We start from the raw sequence: 21,408 nt of genomic DNA on the forward strand, positions 1-21,408 counted from the left end.
GCCCTCAGAGCATGCACCACCAGGAAACAGTTGAGAAAGCCAGCCGGATGAGGCGCTACAATGTTGCTGGTAGTCTTCTTGCTACTTTGTTGCGGTTTTGCAGGTGTCCTGGAGCAGTCAGCTGTCGATCCTTGGCAGAAGTCGAAGAGGGAAGTGCAGAGGAACTGTGGTGAGCTCTTGCATTCGTTATCTGGTGAGATACCCATAGGAGAGACCCTAAATAGCCCACAGAGGAGGATTGGCTACAGAGAAAGGTGAGCACCTATCAGGAGGGGTCTCTGATGTCACCTGCTGGCACTGGCCACTCAGAGCTGTCCATTGTGCCCTTACACCTCTGCACTCAAGATGGCAGAGGTCTGGGACACACTGGAGGAGCTCTGGGCACTTCCCCCGGGAGGTGCTGGTCAGGGGAGTGGTCACTCCCCTTTCCTTTGTCCAGTTTCACACCAGAGCAGGGCTGGGGGGATCCCTGAACCGGTGTAGACTGGCTTATGCAAGGAGGGCACCATCTGTGCCCTTCAAAGCATTTTCAGAGGCCAGTAGAGGCTACTCCTCCCAGGCCCTTCACACCTATTTCCAAAGGGAGAGGGTGTAACACCCTCTCTCATAGGAAATCCTTTGTTCTGCCTTCCTGGGACTAGGCTGCCCAGGCCCCAGGGGTCAGAAACCTGTCTGAGGGTTGGCAGCAGCAGTAGCTGCAGAGAAAACCCCGGGAAGTTAGTTTGGTAGTACCCGGGCTCTATCCTGGAGACCGAGGGATGCATGGAATTGTCCCCCCAATACCAGAATGGTATTGGGGGGACAATTCCTTGATCCTAGACATGTTACATGGCCATGTTCAGAGTTACCATTGTGACGCTACATGTAGGTATTGACCTACATGTAGTGCACATGTGTAATGGTGTCCCCGCACTCACAAAGTCTGGGGAATTTGCCCTGAACAATGTGGGGGCACCTTGGCTAGTACCAGGGTGCCTAACACACTATCTAACTTTGCACCTAACCTTCACCAAGTGAGGGTTAGACATATAGGTGACTTATAAGTTACTTAAGTGCAGTGTACAATGGCTGTGAAATAACGTGGACTTTATTCCAATCAGGCTGCAGTGGCAGTCCTGTGTAAGAAATGTCTGAGTTCCCTATGGGTGGCAAAAGAAATGCTGCAGCCCATAGGGATCTCCTGGAACCCCAATACCCTGGGTATCTAAGTTCCTTCTACTAGGAAATTATAAGGGTGTTCCAGTGTGGCAATGAGAATTGGTAAAATTAGTCACTAGCCTGCAGTGACAATTTTAAAAGCAGAGAGAGCATAAACACTGAGGTTCTGATTAAGAAAGCCTCAGTGATACAGTTAGGCACCACAGGGAACACATACAGGGCATACTTTATGAGCACTGGGGTCCTGGCTAGCAGGATCCCAGTGACACAGGCAAAAACAAACATACATACAGTAAAAATGGGGGTAACATGGCAGGCAAGATGGTACTTTCCTGCACCACTGCTACATGACCTCCTGGTAATATTCCCTATGCAGCCTTTGGTTTTCCCCCAACATGGTGATATATTGCCCATCCTGTCCTGGGATTGTTGGTACGCTCCCAGGACTAGAGATGGTTTCCTGGTTAGTGGTGTCCCTCGGGGGCCCCATCCTCTGCCCCACAACTTCCAGCCCATGCCCACTGTCCCCAGGTGCCTGTGCCCCTGGCATGGTGTGTCCACTCCCAGTGTTAACAAGACCTTCATTGTCTGGAGTGTGAGGGGTCAACTCAGGTCCCTGTACTGAGGAGCATACAATAGTTTGAACAGTCCTTGGGGCACAGGTTTGGGGACGAAAAGTTGGCTGTGAAGTTGTAGCTACAGGGTGGGAGGGTATAGATATGGGCAGGGTGAGGCAGGGAGCCATAGACTGACCAGGTGTCCCACATGGGCCAGGTAGGTTGTCAGTTTCCAGACATCCAGGTATGTTGTCCTCACTGGGGCCTTCATCCAGAGGAGGGCTGGTAGTCTCTGGTATCCTCTCCATGGTGACACTGGCAAGGGTACCTGTTGATGGAGTGAAACACATAGTTACATTTTGTAATTGTGTTTGGCTATCTCTTTCTCAGATGCATGCCGTGGCTTGTAGATGATTGCCTACTGAGTTGAGCCTGTTGAATGTTGTTTGCCACAACTCCATTATCCTGGCAATTGACGTTTGCTAGACCTGGTCTCCAAACAGTTGTAGCTCTACCCTGACAATTTCATCCACCATGACCCCCAACTTGTCGTCTGTGAACTCTGGGTACTTTTGTGGGGAAATGGTTGTGGTTGTGGTGGGGGTGGGGGGGTTGTGTGTGTGCGTAAGGGTGTGGTGTTGGGTGATTGATGGGGTGTTGGTGGTGCATTGTGAGTGATGGGCGCTTGTGGTGATTTGTGTGTGCTCATAATGTGTGTTGTGTGTTAGTTGTGCTGGTGTGTGGTGTATGATTCGTGTACTGTGTGTGTCTGCCTATGGTATTAGGGGGCTCTCTCTCTGTGATTGCCTGCTCTCTGTGTATGTGTACGTCATTTTAGTTTCAAAGGATTGTGGGTTGTGTGGGGATGTGTTATACAGTAGGTGTGCCTGGTGTGTGGATGTTTTAAAGGTGTGGGGTATTCAAACTGTCCAATGTGGTGTTGTGTTCTGACAGTAGTGGGTTTTGACCACAGCGGTTTGCACCAACAATGGTTTATTGAAATGGTAGATTCGCTGTGCTGATTTGTGGCTCCTAATCTGGTGGGTGCATTTGTGTCGGCCTGGCGATGATGGTGGTGGAACCGCCTCTTTCCCGCCCTCCTGTGTCCTTGTGGTGTCGGATTTTTGGATATTTTAAGGCAGCCTTCACAGTGTGACTCTTAATACGGTGGTCAGATGACCACCAACATGGCAGTATTTTGGTGTCCGCCACCACAGTGGTCTTTTGGGAAGTCGTAATGAAGCCCCAAGTATTCTAGAACATCATAATAAAACACAGTCTATTCATTATAGAACGCAGAATCTAAAAACCCAACAAATTTAAAACATAAGTGATTTCCTACATCAAAGTGCAAACTAAAGCAGGCATAAGCGTGAAGAAAGCTATTGAAGACATAATAAAGGAGGTTTGCACAGCACCAGCCCCGCACTCCTTAAAGCAGGAATTAAAAACTTTTTTGGCAAATGGACGATAGGCTTTTCAGAAACAGGTAAAATGTAACAATATTTGTCCCGAGCACCCACCGAAAGGACAGATAAAAACAGCCAGAGAATCATACTGGACCCGTGGGAAGCATAAATGTCTTTTACTTACCTGCAATCTAAATTTGGTTTATACAATCCAATCCCAAGTAGAGAGCACCTATTCCAATTATGTCTTTGGACCCACATTAGTCCGTATCATAGAGTGTTCTACATTAGATGACTTGAACTACTCCACAGCCTCCCTTTCCTGTTGCTTTAGTGTCAAAGAGTTAATTCTAGCCCATCCTCTATCTTTAGTGCATAGACTCCTGGGGTGTAAAAACATCAACGTTCTCCCTGACTTAGTGCTAATATGTTTAATATAAGAAGCCATTGGATTTGGAGCCCTGAGACAAGCCTCAATAATCTCTCTGTTAAAAACTGGACTGTGGATTTGGCCACGTTGAGCACCATAACAGTAGAGGGGAGGGGACAACAAACGAGAGTCCCATCTCCTCGTAGATTGCATGGGCTGGAGAGCTGGATGGCAAGCCTAAAATACTCCTGTACACTCTTTGTTCCTCGAGTTTTAGAGACCTCATACTTTTTACCACCCTAGACACCAGAACCGTAGGTTAGTACTGGTAAACATGTGCTTTTGTACACTTCTAGAAGGAGAGAGATAGGTTTACTTCCAATGAATAAAGCCAAGTTAAAAAGAAATCCCACACATTTTCAGAACTTTGAGGTCTCTGGCGAGGCAGGACACCAACATATCCCTATACTAAAAAAAGAACACCAAAATAAGAAAACTGGTGGGTGATAGATATAGGTTTACCATGGATAGTTAGGGAATGAGTCTTAAGATTACTTGGTCCAGAGGACATAACAAAAGTTTTACTAAAGTAATTCTCAAGATTGAGTTGGCCCTTAAAATTAACTTAGGCATCCAACAGAAGCTTAAGCCCGTTAGAATTTTAAGCCAAAAACCCAGCATCATCTGTGTATAGAAGAACCAGAATGGTTTGATAATTAACTTTGGGAAAATCCTTGCCATTCCTAATCAGATCAGCATTCAAGTCCATTGATATACAATACAAATAACACAGGGCAAGTACACAGCCTTTTTGTACCCCTCTGGAAAGCCCAAATGGCTCGCTACATTCCCTGACATTCCCGTATCTGAAAGTAGCAGTGAGATCAAAATGTAAGGCTCATAGAAAGCCAATAATGTTTTTCTCCACCCTCAACTGTTGTAAGTTTGCTCACAGCTTAGATCTAACAAAGCTGTCAAATGTGGAGAAAATATTCATTAAGGCAGTGCTTATTTTCAGCCCGGGGTTTCTAGAGCTCAGTACAGGCACTAAGGCCCATATTTATACTTTTTTGGTGCCATATTTGCATCAATTTTCTGACGCAAAAGTGGAGCAAACTTTCAAGATACAATTGTATTTTGTACGTTTGCGCCGCTTTTGCATAAAAAAATGACGCAATAGTGGCACTAAAAAAGTATGAATATGGGCCTAAAGTTTCAACAACAGCACTTATGACAGTCTACCACAAGTGGCACTGTTTGTCTAAATTGGACATGAACAAAACAACAGTCATTTATTATTTCAATATTGTTGGCAATTGGATCTCTAGTTGGTAGTGGTTTGCACCCTGTCCAAGTAGGGACACTCACTGTAGTCAAGGTAAGGGAGTCACACAGCCAAGATAACCCCTGCTCACCTCCTTCATAGCTTGGCACAAGCAGCCTGGCTTATCTCAGAGGCAAAGTGTAAATTATTTGTATATACACACACACACAGTAACAAAGTGCAAACACTGCAAGAGTACTCCACACCAGGTTAGCTAAATAGCCAATATTTATCTTTGCAAAACAAGACCAAAACAACAAAAATTCAAAATGCACAAGTGAACAAACTTTCAAAGATGAAATCTTAGTATAGTGTTTATAAACACAAAAGCTTCCACTGGGGCTATCACTGCATCTTCACAAAGTCACTTCCGGCAGTTCAATGCCACTCGCGAGGGAGTGTGGGCCAGTCATGGAGACACACCGACCCCGGGTACAGTACCTTGGAAAATGACAAATCAAAGACGTTGCACGGAGTCGGGGATGTGAGCTGTCGCTGGAGCCAGTTCAGCGTTAGTTCCTTACTGGTACCAGAGAGGTGAGACGTTAGTTCCTTACAGTTGCAGGGGAGGCGATGTGACATCGGTGGCGAGGCATTGGTTCCAACTACAAGGGGGGGTTGATGAATTCCAGCAGATCAAGATGTGAGGCATCAACTATGCAGTGTCGTCATCACACCACAGGGCTACAGGTGCTGTATTGGAGTCGCAGTCAGGTGCCACAGGGGTCAGTGATACAGCACTCTGGACTCATGCTGTGGTGGAACTTCAGAGGTGCTACGGAGGCCACTGTTGTTGCACTCAGCAGGGACCGTGGCTCCGGTGCAGGCAGCGCAAGGGGGTAGAGAGCAGCACTGGTTTCAAAGTTGTTCTGGAAGTTGATGCACTAGTTTCTTCCTTGTTGCAGCAGAATGCACTCCCAAGGGCCTAGGTACTGGATTTGGTACTACTCAGCAATTCAGAACTCTCAGCAAGAGAGCCTCGGCCCTGGCAGCTGAAATCTTTGATGTGCCTGGAACTTATTATAAGAGACAAGCTCAGCCCAAGCCCTTTGAGAACCTTTGGAAGCAGGGTGTAGAAAGCCAAGTCAGGTCCTTCCACTCTCAGGACAGAAGCAGCAAGCAGCAGGCCAGCACAACAAAGCAACAGGCAGGGTGACAGTCCCTCCTACAGCATCCAGCTCTTCTTCCTGGCAGAATGTTCTCAGTCCAGAAGGATTCCAACTATGTGGTGTCAGAGGTCTGGTACTTATACCCATTTCTGTCTTTGAAGTAGGAAAACATCAAAGAGAAGTCTTTGTAGTGCATAAGACCCTGCCTTTCCCTGCCCTGGTCCCAGACACACTCCAGTGGGTTGGAGACTGCTTTTTGTGAGGACAGGCCCAGCCGTCAGGTATAGTATTAGCTCCTCCTATCATTCTAGCACAGGAAGACCCATAAGCCTGGTGATGGGCCATCAGGATAAGCAGGCATACCTCAGCTCCCTTTGTGTGAGTGTCTAGAGTAAATGCACAAATAGAAACAGCCCTATTGTCACCTTATCCAGAGGTGTATTCAGCAGACAGGCAGAGACAGAATGGTTAGGCAAAAGAATTCCCCCTTTCTATAAGTGGCATTTTCACATTACAATTCAAAAAACAACACCAAAAAATGTATTTTTAGATTGTGAGTTTAGAGACCCCAAACTCCATATTTCTATCTGCTCCGAATGGGAAATTGCAGTTAGAAGATATTTCAAGGCAATCTCCATGTTACCCTATGGGAGAGATAGGCCTTGCAATAATAAAAAACACAATTAGCAGTATTTCACTATCAGGACTGTAAAACACACCAGTACATGTCTTACCTTTTAAATACACTGCACCCTGCCTATGGGACAGCCTTGGCCTACTTTAGGGGTGACTCACATGTAGTAAAAGGGAAGGTTTGGGCCTCGCAAATAGGGGCACTTGCCAGGTTGAAATGGCAGTTTAAAACTGCACGCACAGACACTGCAGTGGCAGGCCTGAGGTATGCTTTCTGGGCTACTCATGTGGGTGGCACAATCAGTGCTTCAGCCAACCAGTAGCATTTGATTTAAAGGCCTTGGGCACACATTGTGCACTATATTAGGGACTCACTAGTAAATCAAATATGACAGTTATGGAGAAACTAATCACCAATATATTTTACACAGAGACCATATGCCTTTTAGCATTGGTTAGCAGTGGTAAAGTCCACAGATACCTAAAGCCAAGAAATCAGGTCAGAAAAAATAGGAGGAAGAAGGAAAGAAGTTTAGGGATAACCCTGCAAAAAGGGCCAGGTCTAAAAAATATACATTAAAAATGGCTAAGCCATTCTTATAGCTTTGGCGGCCTGGAATAGTCTGAATTTTCACACTTGTAGGGTGTGATGGTGAGCAATTTTGTTGATTCTGTCATTGGTGGTGCTGACAGGACAATGGGTGGTCAAAATTGCACTGGTCTTCTGACAAGGGCCCTGGTACTTATTTATTTTACAAATTAAGTACGGCATAAAGGCCGGGTACATGAAACTGTGTTTAGCAACTGTATACTTAAAAATCAAAGATGTAAGTTTAAACACTGTTCTGCAGTACCTAGCCCAGCCCTGACACCATACTGCACCCTTGAGATGATATCATTGCCCTGCATTCAAGTGGTTAGCCTATCCAGAACCATTTTCCCACCATTTTTACCATGGAGTTTAGGAGGGCAATTGGACAGTAACAACTTAGACTTTCATGATTTCCTTTTTTCAACACAGGAACAATAATTGCAGAATGGCATGAGTGGGGAGACTGTCTTATATGCAGTATTTAGAAAGTTGGTCAGCAACAGAGCACACAAATCTAGATTTATTTTTATAAAGGTCCATATGCACCCCATCCAGCTCAGGTCACACTACTCAAGTGGTATAATATTAGATTAAACATCAGGAAGTAGACAAATCAATTTTATATCCTTACTTTGACCTAAGAATGATTTGCATTTTTCCTGCCATAAGTGCAGAAGTGTTTCATAATATATGTTGTTGGCTCTGTCACAAAAGGTAGACTTGGTGGCCAGTCAATAAGAGAAAGCTGACCAAAAATATACAGACTTCTCTAGAGCAGATAATTCTACATCATGCATGACAGGCACAAACAGTAGTCGGACTGGTATGAGTACCATAAAATGACAGCAGTAGTTAGATGCATTGGCATCAGACCTCAATGAGCAAGAAAGGAGGATATGACCTCAAGAGTTCTGCTGGTGACAGCAGGACTCATAAGCCCAGATTTACAAGGATTTAGGGCCACTGCTGCGCCACTTTTTTGGATGCGATGGCAGTGAAAAATCAGCATCATATTTCCAAAGTGGTGCTAGACCTGTCTAGCACCACTTTAGAGAAGTTTGTGGCATTGTTTAGTAGTGCCGCCTAACCCTGCACCGTTTAACGAAAAAGACATGCAGGGTAGGTGTTCCCTAATATAAAATGGCGCTAGGCGACATGTGCCATATTTACAAGCCTGTTAAAAAATTGTGTGCGCATTGGAAAAACTGCACTAATTCCCAATAGTGTCAACATGTCAACGCCTGGTCAAACCAGGCGTTAAAATGGCACACAGGCATAGGTACATAAAGAAAACACACACAAAACACTCTAGCAACCACTAGGGCAACATGGACCTCTTACTCCTCCAGCTAGGCATCAGGAGAAAAAGACTGCAACATCGCCAAGCACTGCCAGCATCACTGAGGCACCTTCCATCAATACTACACAAACTACAAAGGCAGCACATAAGGAATGAGTGCATATATAGACTAAGTATATCCATCCTTGGCCAAAGAGAGAAGAGCATCATAAGGTACTACCAGCTGAGGCCAGAACCCATTGTGTAGCTGCTCCAGCACATTGAACCAGCTATAACACCCTGGATGCATAGGTCAACCAACCTACCATCCATGACTAAGCTCCTGGCTGCGCTGCACATGCTGGCCTCTGGCTCATTCCAGTCAACTGTGGCAGAAATGGGTGGATTTTCCCAGCCCTCTCTCTCAGCCCTACTGCCAAAAGTGCTGGAGGCCATCATCCGCTCCACTCCTCGCCATATTTTTTCCCCAACACATAGCAACTGCAGCAGAAGACCAAACAGGGATTTTATGCAGTTGCTTGGTTCCCACATGTGCTGGGTGCCATGGACTGCACGCATGTGCTACTTGTCCTCCTTCCAAAACGGAACTTCCTTATTGCAACAGGAAGCACACACATTCCATCAATGTGCAGGCCATTGTGGTCCATTGTGGACTTTCAGCAATGTGCTGGCTAAGTATTCTGGAAGTGTGCATGACATCTACATCTTCTTCCATTCCACCATCAACCAACACTTCTAGGATGGAGAATATGCCAATGGCCTACTCATAGGTAAATATACAGCAATTACATGACACATAAGACACATGGTGCAAACAATGTACACACAACACTCCCCACACATGGATAGGGACACATGGAGGAACAATGAGCAACACATATGCAACATGCATCAGTGCAACCATCAAATCCACATCTCCAACACACAGGGACCACTGTACAAGCCCCTAGTGCCAATGGACTGACATGTTTCATGATGCTCCTGTATAGTAGTGCCTGCTCTACAATCACAAGGTGGTGTCCAGCAAATCTATTGTGTCTCAGCACAGCTTTGTCAACACTGCCATATTACATGCATCACTGAGTGTGAAAGGGCTGAACATTGGGTCATGATGTGGGTGTGCTACCACATAACACGTTTCGTATTGGCATTGGCTGCATATACAGAAATATGTACACCTGTGGCAGCACCAAAAATTAAGCATACCATAGAGGTGCAATCACTATTGTGCAAAAAGATGAAATACTCCACACATTACTTGTCTTTTGGTCTCCGAATGTGTCTACAGGACACATAGAAATAGCAAATTGCCAAATTGATATATCATGTGCAGAAAAAGACACTTTCATGCACATAACCAATTCCTCCTGTAATGCGGGAATCATGGTACTAAGGTGCTAGGGTACTTATGCTGCAACTTGGCAGCTGAATAAGTGTCTGTTCAGTGGGTGAGGACAGCAATGCACCATACCTAGTAGTCATGGCATAATGCCTGGTATGTCCCAGTGGTGCAGCAAGACATTGGCCCTCATTACAACCCTGGCAGTCGGTGATAATGGGGTGGTAATATCGCCAACAGGCTGACGGTAACTACCGCCAAATTATTACCATGTTGGAAAGATCGCCGAAAGACAGCCAATGTACCACATCGACCGCCAGGGCGGAAACAACAGGCACCATGGCGGTAGCCACCTACAGCCAGGCGGAAGTCAATGTTCCGCCCACCATATTATGACTACACAATCCGCCACCTTTTCCAGGGCGGTACCAATGACATCAAAAGCCTGGCGGAAACAGATCTCAGAAGGGAAAGAACTCACCATTGGAGACACAGGGAACAACCACACCGCCATGGAACCAGGACTACATGTCTTCCCCATGATCTTCTATGTTCTGCTCCTTCCCGAACACCAACGCCGGCGAAAACGATGACGGTGACTACAGCTGCCTTGAACACAAGAGAGGGGGGAGGAAAACGAGAGTGACACACACACACGCACGACACACACCCCACACACACACCCCATACATATACATATGTACAGAAAAAGGGACACCGTCCAGTCCACAATGTTCGTAGGCCACATTGCCACAGGGCAAAATCAAAAGACACACATGTCACCTGCCTCAACACAGAGAGAACACTGCAGAGGCATCAGTTTGTAAATAGGTAGGCACCTCAGGGGGACGAGAGCACCTCAGCCAGGAGATGGAACAAGACCACTTCTTCTGGAGGGGGCTACATGCCCTGTGCTCGATCCTATGGAGTGCAAGACCACAGTCTCTCAAGTGGGTATCTCCCACACTGGTTCGGAGGGGGCAACGTGCCCTGTGCTTGATCCTGGGGAGTGCAAGGCCACAGTCTCTCAAGTGGGTGTCTCCCACACTGGTTCTGGAGGGGGTAAAGTGCCCAGTGCTTGATCCTGAGGAGTGATGGGCCACAGTCTCTCAGGTGGGTGTCATACCCACTGGCTTCGGAGGGGGCAGGCCGTACAGCAGCCCATGGAGGCAGGATTACATACCATCCGCTGGCAGTGACACCTGAACAGTGGTGGTGGCGCTGCTGGTGGGGGGAGGCTCCTGCCCATCCACTGCAACCTCGGATGGTTGCACAGTGGTGGTGGTGCTGCCGGTGGGGGGAGGTTCCTGCCCATCTCCTGCAACCTAGGGCGGCTGCACAGTGGTGGTGGTGCTGATGGTGGGGGGAGGTTCCTGCCCATCCCCTGCAGCCTCGGACAGCTGCATAACCATTGTTGGTGGTGGAGGCTCTGTCACAGTTCCTGCCCCAGGCCCCTTGGTCTTTCTGCCTGCTGGTGCAGCTCTTTTGTCCTCCTGGCAGCTGGGGCAGGCTCCTTTCCCTTCTTGCCTGCTGGCGCAGGCTCCTTGTTCTTCCTGGCAGCAGGAGCAGGCTCCTTTCCCTTCTTGCCTGCTGGTGCAAGCTCCTTGATCTTACTGGCAGCTGGGGCAGGCTCCTTTCTCTTGAGGCTGCCTGGTGCAGGCTCCTTCACCTTCAGGACTTGTGGTCTGGATCCCTTTACACCACGAGTGGGTGTGATGATGGCTGGGCCTGTGGACTGTGTGGCTGAGGTGCTTGGCTGGGTTCTGCCTACCCTGGCCATAAGTGCTGGACAAGGGGGGAGGGGGAGGGAAGAGGTCAATGGTGGATAGGAAAAGTTTTTTAGGGACATTGGAGGGGAGAGGGTGAAGGAATGGGAGTGGAGGAAGAGGGAGTGGTTGTTGGAGGTGTCTGTCTGCTGCTTTTGGGTGCAGGTGCATGGGCTGTATGCTGTTGTGAGGTGGATGGCTGTTGGGTGTCTGAGTGCTTGCGTTCGTGTACTTTAGGAGGGGGGACAGACACAGTGGGAGAGGAGAAAGGGGACGTGTGCATGGCTGTTGTGGATGTGTCTGCCAGTGAGGTGTGTGTTCTGCTTGGTGTGGTGATGATGGTTGTGGATGATGATGCAGTGCATGCAGGTGTGACTGTAGACAGAACTGGGTGGGGGGTGGAAGGGGACACAGTGGAAATAAAGGATATCGTTGTGTCTGCATCTGGATGGTGTTTCTGTGAGTGCCTGTGGGATGAAGTATGGTGCTTGTGTTTGTTTGTGACACTCTTGGGTGTTGTCTTGTGTGCATGCTGGTCTGCCTGTGTGCTTGGGATGGGTTGGGGTTGAGGAGAATGGGACTGGGCAGTGGAAGTTGGAGGGGGGAGGGTAGAAACAGGGACAATGGCTGCCATTTGAGAGGAGTCCAGAGCCTGAATCGATCTATGTTGGGCTGCCAAGCCAGTGTGAATGCCCTCCAGGAATGCATTAGATTGTTGCATCTGGGCTCCAGCCCCTGGATGGCATTCACAATGGTTGACTGCCCTACATAGATGGATCTCCGGATGTCAATAGCCTCCTCACTCAGGGTAGCAGGGCTAACTGGGGCAGGGCCTGAGGTGCCTGGGGTGAAGGAGATGCCCACCTACCTGGGTGACTGGGTATGTGCAACTCACTGAGGGGCTGCTGGAAGGGCGGTGCTGGTACGGGGGTGGTGGCTGTACCTGTAGCTAGGGTGGTCACAGAAGTGTCTGCTATCACCAGGGAGCTTCTATCGGAGGAGGTATCTGTGTCAGAACTGTCCCCTCCAGACCCAGCTGTGGTGCTCCTCTCGCCCTCCGTCCCACTGGTGCCCTCAGCATCTGTGGACTCTGCCTCCTCGGTCATGTGGGATGCAGCTTCCTTGGTCGCTAGTGCCTCTGCTCCGCTGCCAGATAATGCTAATGCACATAAGGACAAGATGACAAAACAAAAAGGGGGGGACAGACAAAGAAAACACTTGGTCAATGGCTGCCCCAACATCACAGTTGGTGTACACAGCACCCTCACACACAGGGAACAGGCCTACGTAATATGCCATAGCACTACCAGAGAAATAGTTAGCAGGCAAGGCATGGGGAGGGCACACACTGCCAAATGCAGCACACCTGGGACCCACACAACCCTGACCAGTAGTGGATGCCTACGAGCTAGGTAGCAATAATTTCTCTCCTGAACATAACCACCACGGGAGCTGCGCTGCAATGTCAGTCCTGGACTAGGGGCACCCACTGACCCACATCCCCCATCATGATACCACCTTACCATGCAGTTGTAATGATGGGCACTGTACTTACCCCCTTGTGGCTGCTGTGATGCCCTCAAGCACCCATCCAGCTCTGGGTAGCCCACAGCCAGTATGTGGGCCATCAGGGGGGTCAGGGTTCGACGGGTACCCCTTCCTCATTGGTAGGTCATCCCCAGCTAGGCCTCCGCCATCTTGCCTGCCCAGCGTCTCAGGTCTTCCCACTGTTCGCAACAGTGGGTGCTCCGCCTGCCATAGACCCCCAGGGTTCGCACCTCCTTGGCGATGGCACACCATATACCCTTCTTTTGAAGGGCGCTGACCTGCAGAGGCAATACACACAGGAAAATAGAATTAGAGAAACAGTCCTGCCTGTTACACATATGGCCCACCATACCCTCTTTCATCACCATTTACACACACATGGCCCAGCACACAACCTGTATGCTGCCAAGCAGACATCCACCCACCCCCCTACACAAGACCTTCACACACACACAACTTCATGCATTCATGGCACATGCATCGTGCTCAAAGTGTACTCACCTGTTGGTCTGGAGGCCCATACAGCAGTCTGTACTGGGGTAGGCCCCCATCCACTAATCTCTCCACCTCCTCCGATGTGAAGGCTGAGGCCCTTTCCCCAGTCACATGGGCTATGGTAGGTTCCAGACACAGGTTACAGCAGCAGTGTAGGTCCTCTCCTGCAGAAGGTCAAGTATCAAGTGAGGAATCAGTCAGAAAATGGCGGTCACGTCCGCAGTGGTGCATACCGTCACTACAGGCGTAGATCACCATTGGCCACTGTAACCTATAGGGCCCAATTATAACCAATGAGGAGTAGCAGGGCTGTTCCCGACCGCCTCCCGCAACGGCGCACAAGGTCAGAGGAATTATCTCACCTCCACCTGTCCCTCCACACAGGACAGGCGGCCGTCATTTCGTGGGGGCAGGCCCTTGAAAATTGTTGCGTCACTGGTGATATTAGGACATACTGGACATATCACACTGACCCATTACAAGTTAACAGGATGCAAAGTTCTGTTGTAGCTCCTTTCAGTTTGTGACCGGCTCTTCACTCTTTTGTCCCTTAGATTTCTACTGCTGCGGATGAAGAGGATATGGAGACATAACCCTGTGTACAGACCCCTAGTGGACTTGGCTACACTCGAGGACAGGCACATTATCCTCACCTATAGACTGGACGGGGCAACAATCACAGAGCTGTGTGCCCAATTGGAGCCTGACCTGATATCTGGTATCTGGTATCCGTCACCCCACTGGGATTCCCCCTCTTGTGCACGTGCCATCACTTTTCCTGGCAACTGGTTCTTTCTAAGTGACTGTGGGCTTGGCAGCAGGAATGTCACAGCCAACATTCTCAATTGTGCTGACAAGAGTTTTGTCTGCCCTGATTAAACACATGTGCAGCTACATTGTTTTCCCCCACATGGAAGATTTGGTCACAATGAAGGCTGATTTCTATGCAATGGGACATATCCCCAACATAATTGGGGCAATTGGTGGTACACATATAGCATTTGTCCCCTCGCCAGAATCAACAGGTGTTCAGAAATTGTAAGAGTTTCCACTGTATGAATGTACAGATGGTGTGCCTTGTGGACCAGTACATGTCCCACGTCAATACTAAGTATCCTGGGTAGGTGCATGGTGCCTTTGTCCTGAGGAATAGAAGCATCCCAAATGTGATGGCCCAACTACAGAGGCAGAGGGGGTGGGGAATAAGTGAGCCCTGGTACCCACCCAGTAGATGTTGGTATATGGGTATGGAGTGGGCCATATGGGATAGTGTGTGGCGAAATGTTGTCCCTTAATATTTCAGGTGACTCTGGTCATCCCAACCTATCATGGCTGCTGACCCCTGTGAGGACTGCCAGGACAAGGGCAGAAGAATGTTATAATGAGGCCCACGGCTGAACCAGAAGGATAATTGAAAGGACCTTTGGCCTCCTGAAGGCCAGGTTCAGGTACCTACATCTGACAGGTGGATCCCTGTGCTACTCACCACAGAAGGTCTGCCAGATAGTGGTGGCATTATGCATGTTGCATAACCTGGCCCACAGACGCCATGTCCCATTCTTGCAGGAGGAGGAGGCTGGAGATGCCCGTGTGCCAGCAGTGGACACTGTCGACAGTGAGGATGAGGAGGCAGAGGACGAGGATGAGGACAATAGAACATTTGTCATCAGACAATACTTCCAATGACATAGGTAGGACAGTGTTACTCCACATTTCAATTACATTTGTTTGATTGTCTGTGTCACTGGCATGCTGATATTTCCCTCTTCTATGCCCACTTACTGTTCCCTCTGGCAATTCATTTTACATAAATTAGTGACCTCACATATACCCCTGGTGTGATCACTGCAGCCAGCTACAGGTCATTAATCTATGCTCGTTTTCTGTACAGTTGAATTAAAATGTTTATACCTGTTTCAATGAATACATAATTGATATACATGACATACTCCAAATCGATTTTTTCAAAGGGTGTTTATTGAAGTGCTAAGAAAAAGAGGGGATAGTGCAATGGAATGGGGTGATGATGTAGGAAAGTCCAGGGTATTGTTCCAGTCTGTTTGTAGCACAGGTGCATTGTCCATGGGGACATAGGAAGGGGAGCAATAGCAGTTTAAGGTGGACAGGGTGACTGAGTGGGACACAAGGTTGACCATCAGGAGAGTCTAATTTCCTGGCGGGGGTCTTAGCAAGTGTCTCTGGCTTCTGTCTGGATATCAGGGAACGTTTGCGGGGTGGTTCACCTTCTGCAGGACGACGGGTGCTGGTGGCCTGTGAGTCCTGTGGCTGTGCCTCCTGGCCACTAGCAGCAGCGGAGGTGGAAGTCTGTTTAGATGTCTGGCTAGTGGCAGGGGCCCGCTGGTGTGAGACTGCCTCCCTCATAATATTGGCCATGTCTGCCAGCACCCCTGCTATAGAGACCAGGATGTTGTTGATGGCCTGCAAGTCCGTCCTGATCCCCTGGTACTGTCCCTCCTGCAGCCACCTGTTCTCCTGCACATTGTAAAGGATCTGGCCCATCATCTCCTGGGAATGTTGATAGGCTCCCAGGATATCTGTAAGTGCCTCCTGGAGAGTTAGTTCCCTGGGCCTGTCCCCCCCCTGGTGCACATCAGTCCTCCCACTTTCCCTGTTGACTCGTGCTTCTGTCCCCTGAACCCTGTGCCCACTGCCACTGACCCCAGGTCCCTGATTGTCTTGGGTATGAGGTGTGGCCTGGGGTCCCTGTAGAAGTGGACACATTGCTGATTGACGTGTCCTGGGGACAGAGGTGTGTGCACACTGGGTGGGTGCTGTGGTGGTGTTTCCCGATGGGGGAAGCTCTATGGTGGTGTGTGACTGGGCCTGCATAACTGGCTGTCCAGAGGTTCCTGATGGGCCAGGTAGGTCATCCAGATCCTGAAGGCAGAGTAGCTGTCATCACTGTGGGCCTCTTAAGCTGGGAGACTGGATAGTGCTGGCACCTCCTCTCGGGGGACATTGGCTGGGGTACCTGTGGGGATGTAAATGATGTGTTATGGTTTCTGTGTCTGACATATTGTGCATCCGTATCCTGGCCTCTTTGGTTGTATTTGCCCTGGTAGCTTTATAGTGTGCATGCTTTAGTGATGAGTGTCCATGCAGGGCTGTGAGTGGTGTCCATACATTGGTTGAGCATGCAGGGCTTGGCATTGAGATGAATGAGATGTGATGGTGGGGTGTGTGGGAAGTGGTGGAGTGATGGGTGTGAGGGTGAGGATGGAGGTATATGATGGCATGCAGATAGGGAGGTAGTAGTAGTAGAGAGTTGACTTACCAGAGTCCAGTCCTCCTCCTACTCTGGCCAGGCCATCAGGATGCAGGATTGCCAAGACGTGCTCCTCCCATGCTGTTAGTTGTGGGGGAGGAGATGGGGGTCCACTGCCAGTCCTCTGTACAGCTAGCTGGTATCTTGCTGCAATGGAAAGTACCTTCCCCATAGGTCGTTCCACCTCTTTCTGATGTCATCCCTAGATCTTGGGTGCTGTCCCACGGTGTTGAATTTGTCCACGATTCTCCACCATAGCGCCATCTTTCTAGCTATCGATATCTGCTGCACCTGTGCTCCAAATAACTGTGGCTCCACCCTGATAATTTCCTCCACCATGACCCTTAGCTCCTCATCTGTGAAAATAGGGTGTCTCTGTGGTGCCATTGGTGTTGTGTGAGGTGTGTAGGTGAGGATGTGTTGGGTAATGTGTTGGGGTGTGTGATGTGGGGTGCGTGAGTGTTGTACAGGTGTGAATAGTGTAAGGCTCTAGTTGTGCTGTGGTCTTGGAGTCTCTCTGGTGGCAATGCTTTGTAGTCGTAAAGGGTTGTGGGTAATGTGGGTGTGTGTTTTATAGTGGTGTGGGTTATGGTATGTGTATAGGTGTCAGGTGTTTGTTGTTTGAATTGTCCAATATGATGTTGTTTTGTTTGTGGGTGTCCATTGTGAGCGCCGTAGTATGTACCGCCAATGGTTTACCGCCGTTGAATGTCCACTGTGGTGATTCGTGGGTCATAAAGTGATGTCCGTTGTTCTGTTGGCGTAACGGTGTGGGTTTTGGTTCATCACTGACCTTTGGTGTGGCAGATTTGTGTATGTGGCTGAATACTCACGGATTGGTGTGTGTGTGTCATAATATGGTAAACAGACATCCGCTGTGGCGGTGGTAAGTTGGCGGCAGTCAGCGTGACGGTAAGTGGGGTTTACTGACAATGTCATAGTGAGGGCCAATATCTGCCAAATCCTGTGTCATAAGGGCTACCATAATATCCACAGACATACCAATCCATTCCAACCAACAATGACACCCTTTGCATGATGCCTACGCAAACATGCATGTGAGTCAGGAAATATGGAAATGTACATTTGTGCAAGGGAAAAGTACCACGTCCAAGGAGGGAGGGGTTTAGATGCTACACAAAGGGTGCCACAGCTGTCTCATGGCATGGCACACAAAAGGATCAATATCACACAACATGGCTCTTTGGCAGGTCATATGTTTCAAGAAATTAGTACCACATTTGTCAACTTCATACACATCTTGCATGGGTGAATTGTCATGCTACTTAAATCACACAATCACCATGCCCCTGAACCTGCACACTTGACTCGAAGGTGTGCCACAACACACCTAAATAATCATGGATGCTAACAGGAACTCACACAATGCAGGATAAAAGTCTGGTTCCCTCATTCATATAAAAATACTGTGCCAGGCCTGTGAATATGGTACACAAGGGCAAGTCTAACACTGTCTCTTCCCGTACATTGCAGCAGACCAAGGGTATGGCATTCAGCCATAGGTGATGGCCCCAATTGGCAACCCACAAACTGACCCAGAGAAGGCATACAATGAGGCATACAAATGACTAGGAATGTGGTGGAGAGGACATTTGGCATTCTCAAGGCCCACTTCAGATGCCTTGATATATCTGGTGGCAAACTGTTGTAGTCACCATCACTTGTGTTCAAAATTATATTTTTCTGCGCCATATTGCACAACTTTTGTGTGAGGACCAATGTCGCCTTGGAGGAACAGGTGAAGGACCCTAGCGAGGAAGATGAGGACAGTGAAGCCCCACCACACAAGAGAGGTCTGCTTACTACTGCTGCTGGGGCCCACAGAAGGGCAAACATAGTTCAATTTTGTTTTCATGAACATTGTAAGGAATTAGCCACTGTGCACAATTGTTGCAAATAAAATCAATTACCACACAACTGTCTTGGAGTATTTTTGACATTAGGAGGCAACATCAAATCACCCACAACAAACCACGACTAGCCAACAGAAGTTGGTAAACAAGGATTCACACACTCTAAAAGTACCAAAAAATACACACAATGCACTGAGGAAGGAATTTGGTAGTGAAATGTATGCATTGCCAGGTGCAAATTCATATACATAGATACACTCCAAATCACATAGCTACACTCGTATCACACAAGTCTATCAGATTGAAATATAACAAAATAAATGTATATCAAATTGAGGAATGCCATCCATATGTTAGGTGTAGGTAGGACAGCAGTGGGCAGTGCTAGCATCAGCGGGTTCCTTTGAGCTATGATACAATGCAATGTCTAACTGACACTATCACAGGTGAATATTACCAACACACCCCTCAGTGGCACTCACATGTATGACAAATAGTCAGTGAAATACAGAGGACTCCGCACCTTCCTGTCTAGCCCTTTCACACTCAAATCAGTTGTCATCTTGCATGTAAGTCACTTGATGACATAGCATGTCTCAAAACCTAGGAAATATGCATGTGGCATTCAGGACACATGCATATCACCACAGGCATGTTGTACACATAACTGTCTGAACAAATCATACAAGCCACCCACACTCATTGTGCATCTGACAAAGGATGTTTGCTGCAGCTGTAGGGGAGAACTTATATGAAACACACACATTTTAAAGAACAACTGAAAAACTCATGTACGCAGCTGGCCCAGCCACTTTGTGGAGGTCATTCACAGACTGTAAAAGTGTTGTGGCAGAAGTCTGTAGATGTGTGGGAGTTTGTCACTAATCCTGCATACAATGGAAATGCTACAGCAAATAGGTAAAGTCCTGTAGATGAATCAAATTGGCTGAGCAAGTATTGTTTATACCAAATACTGTAACAGGCAAGTTGGGATGGACAGTGAGGATGAGGAGCAAATACAATATCTGCAGACAGTGGCAGCCAAGTGACAATTGAAGCTTACAGTGCACAAGGTAGGTGCACAGTGTGGGAATCACTACAAAATGTCCAAAATCAGTGCACAAATCAACACTGTAGCCATGTAAACCCCCACACAAGCTTAAAGATTGTGTAGGACACTTAACATCACACTCACACTGTCTGCAAGTCCCCTTGTGTGCTAGCCCAGCATGGACAAATATGAAAGTGACATGTTGGAACTGACACTCTTTGTACCACAGGTTTACAAATGAAGCATTGAAGCACAGAAGGAATACATGAAAACTAATTATCACAGTGTCATGCAAAGCCCTAGTGGATATTAGGGCAAGGCTGACACCAATAGACCTGTAAGTCCCTAGTAGATAATGAGGTAGGGGAGTGTAGCAAACATTAGTGTTACTACACTTTTGTCTGCACTGATGTGTAGCCTGATATCCTTGTCTGACAACTGCCCTGCCATGCAAAGTTTGTGCAAAGAGTAAGTCTGTGGAATAAAACATGGAGTGAAAGTCCACAGTCAAAGTGTATGTGTAAGGAACGTTTTCACAAATTTCCATCTCATTGTACACCTCTATTTGCCCCCTGCATTGTGTGTAGCATGACTTTGAGCTTGGGTTAAGGCAAAGATGCATCATAGGGCCTGGTGTATGGGGAAACCACCCATTCACACTTAGGTATAGGAGAGCTGTTTCAACATAGCGCAACATGTCATATACAAACATGAGCGATGACAGTGCTCTGAAGGACTGCATTGACCCATCAATGAGTACAAGGATTGTAGAAGTGACATCCCAGGACACATCACTTTAGTTGGCAGAAGATAAAAACACATGAATGACATATACCACCCACATGCATATCAGGGTAATAAAACATACACCCTTGAAAATGTCTGTCTAACACATCCCAAAACATGTCACCAGACAAAATGAACCCACCTACCCCCCTCGAACCTTGCATGACAGCGTGCACTCTGCACTTTGGGATGTTGTACACCTTTTAAGATATGTGCACATTTCTACATATAGACATATAGACCACATTCCATCTCAAGTCCATGGCATCCCTGGGGGAGATATGGCATTAGAATGAGGTGACAACACAAATTTCACACATGAAACAAATTTCTTTAGTTTACATGTACATGAATAAAAGTAAATGTTGCCTTAGCATTTAATTCTCCCCATGAGGCGTGTACCATCACCCCTGTCAACTGATGACACAGACATTAGACACATGTGTAGAGAGCAGTAGTGACATACAGACACTCATACGCAGGAAAACAATCCACATGCCTGGGAAAACGTTGATGTGTACAAGACGCCATACATGTCCAAACACACATTACACACATTTCTACCAAAAATAAACACATAGTCCAAATGTGTGTATTTTATACCCTTTGCGCCTGAAAAATATGGTGCATACCATGTGATGCATGTGAAGGTCCCCATGTTTTGAATTCGTTGCCATGTGGAAAAATGACATGCTTGAGCATAGCGTTAAAAAAAAAAACGACGCATTGCACAAAACGTGCAACATGTGAACAGGAAGTGCAGTAATGGATCTGCCATGCTGCAAATGAGGAACTGCAAACTTACTTTCAC

This window comes from Pleurodeles waltl, chromosome 11 (genome assembly GCF_031143425.1).
Source record: "Pleurodeles waltl isolate 20211129_DDA chromosome 11, aPleWal1.hap1.20221129, whole genome shotgun sequence".
Taxonomy (NCBI): Eukaryota; Metazoa; Chordata; class Amphibia; order Caudata; family Salamandridae; genus Pleurodeles; species Pleurodeles waltl.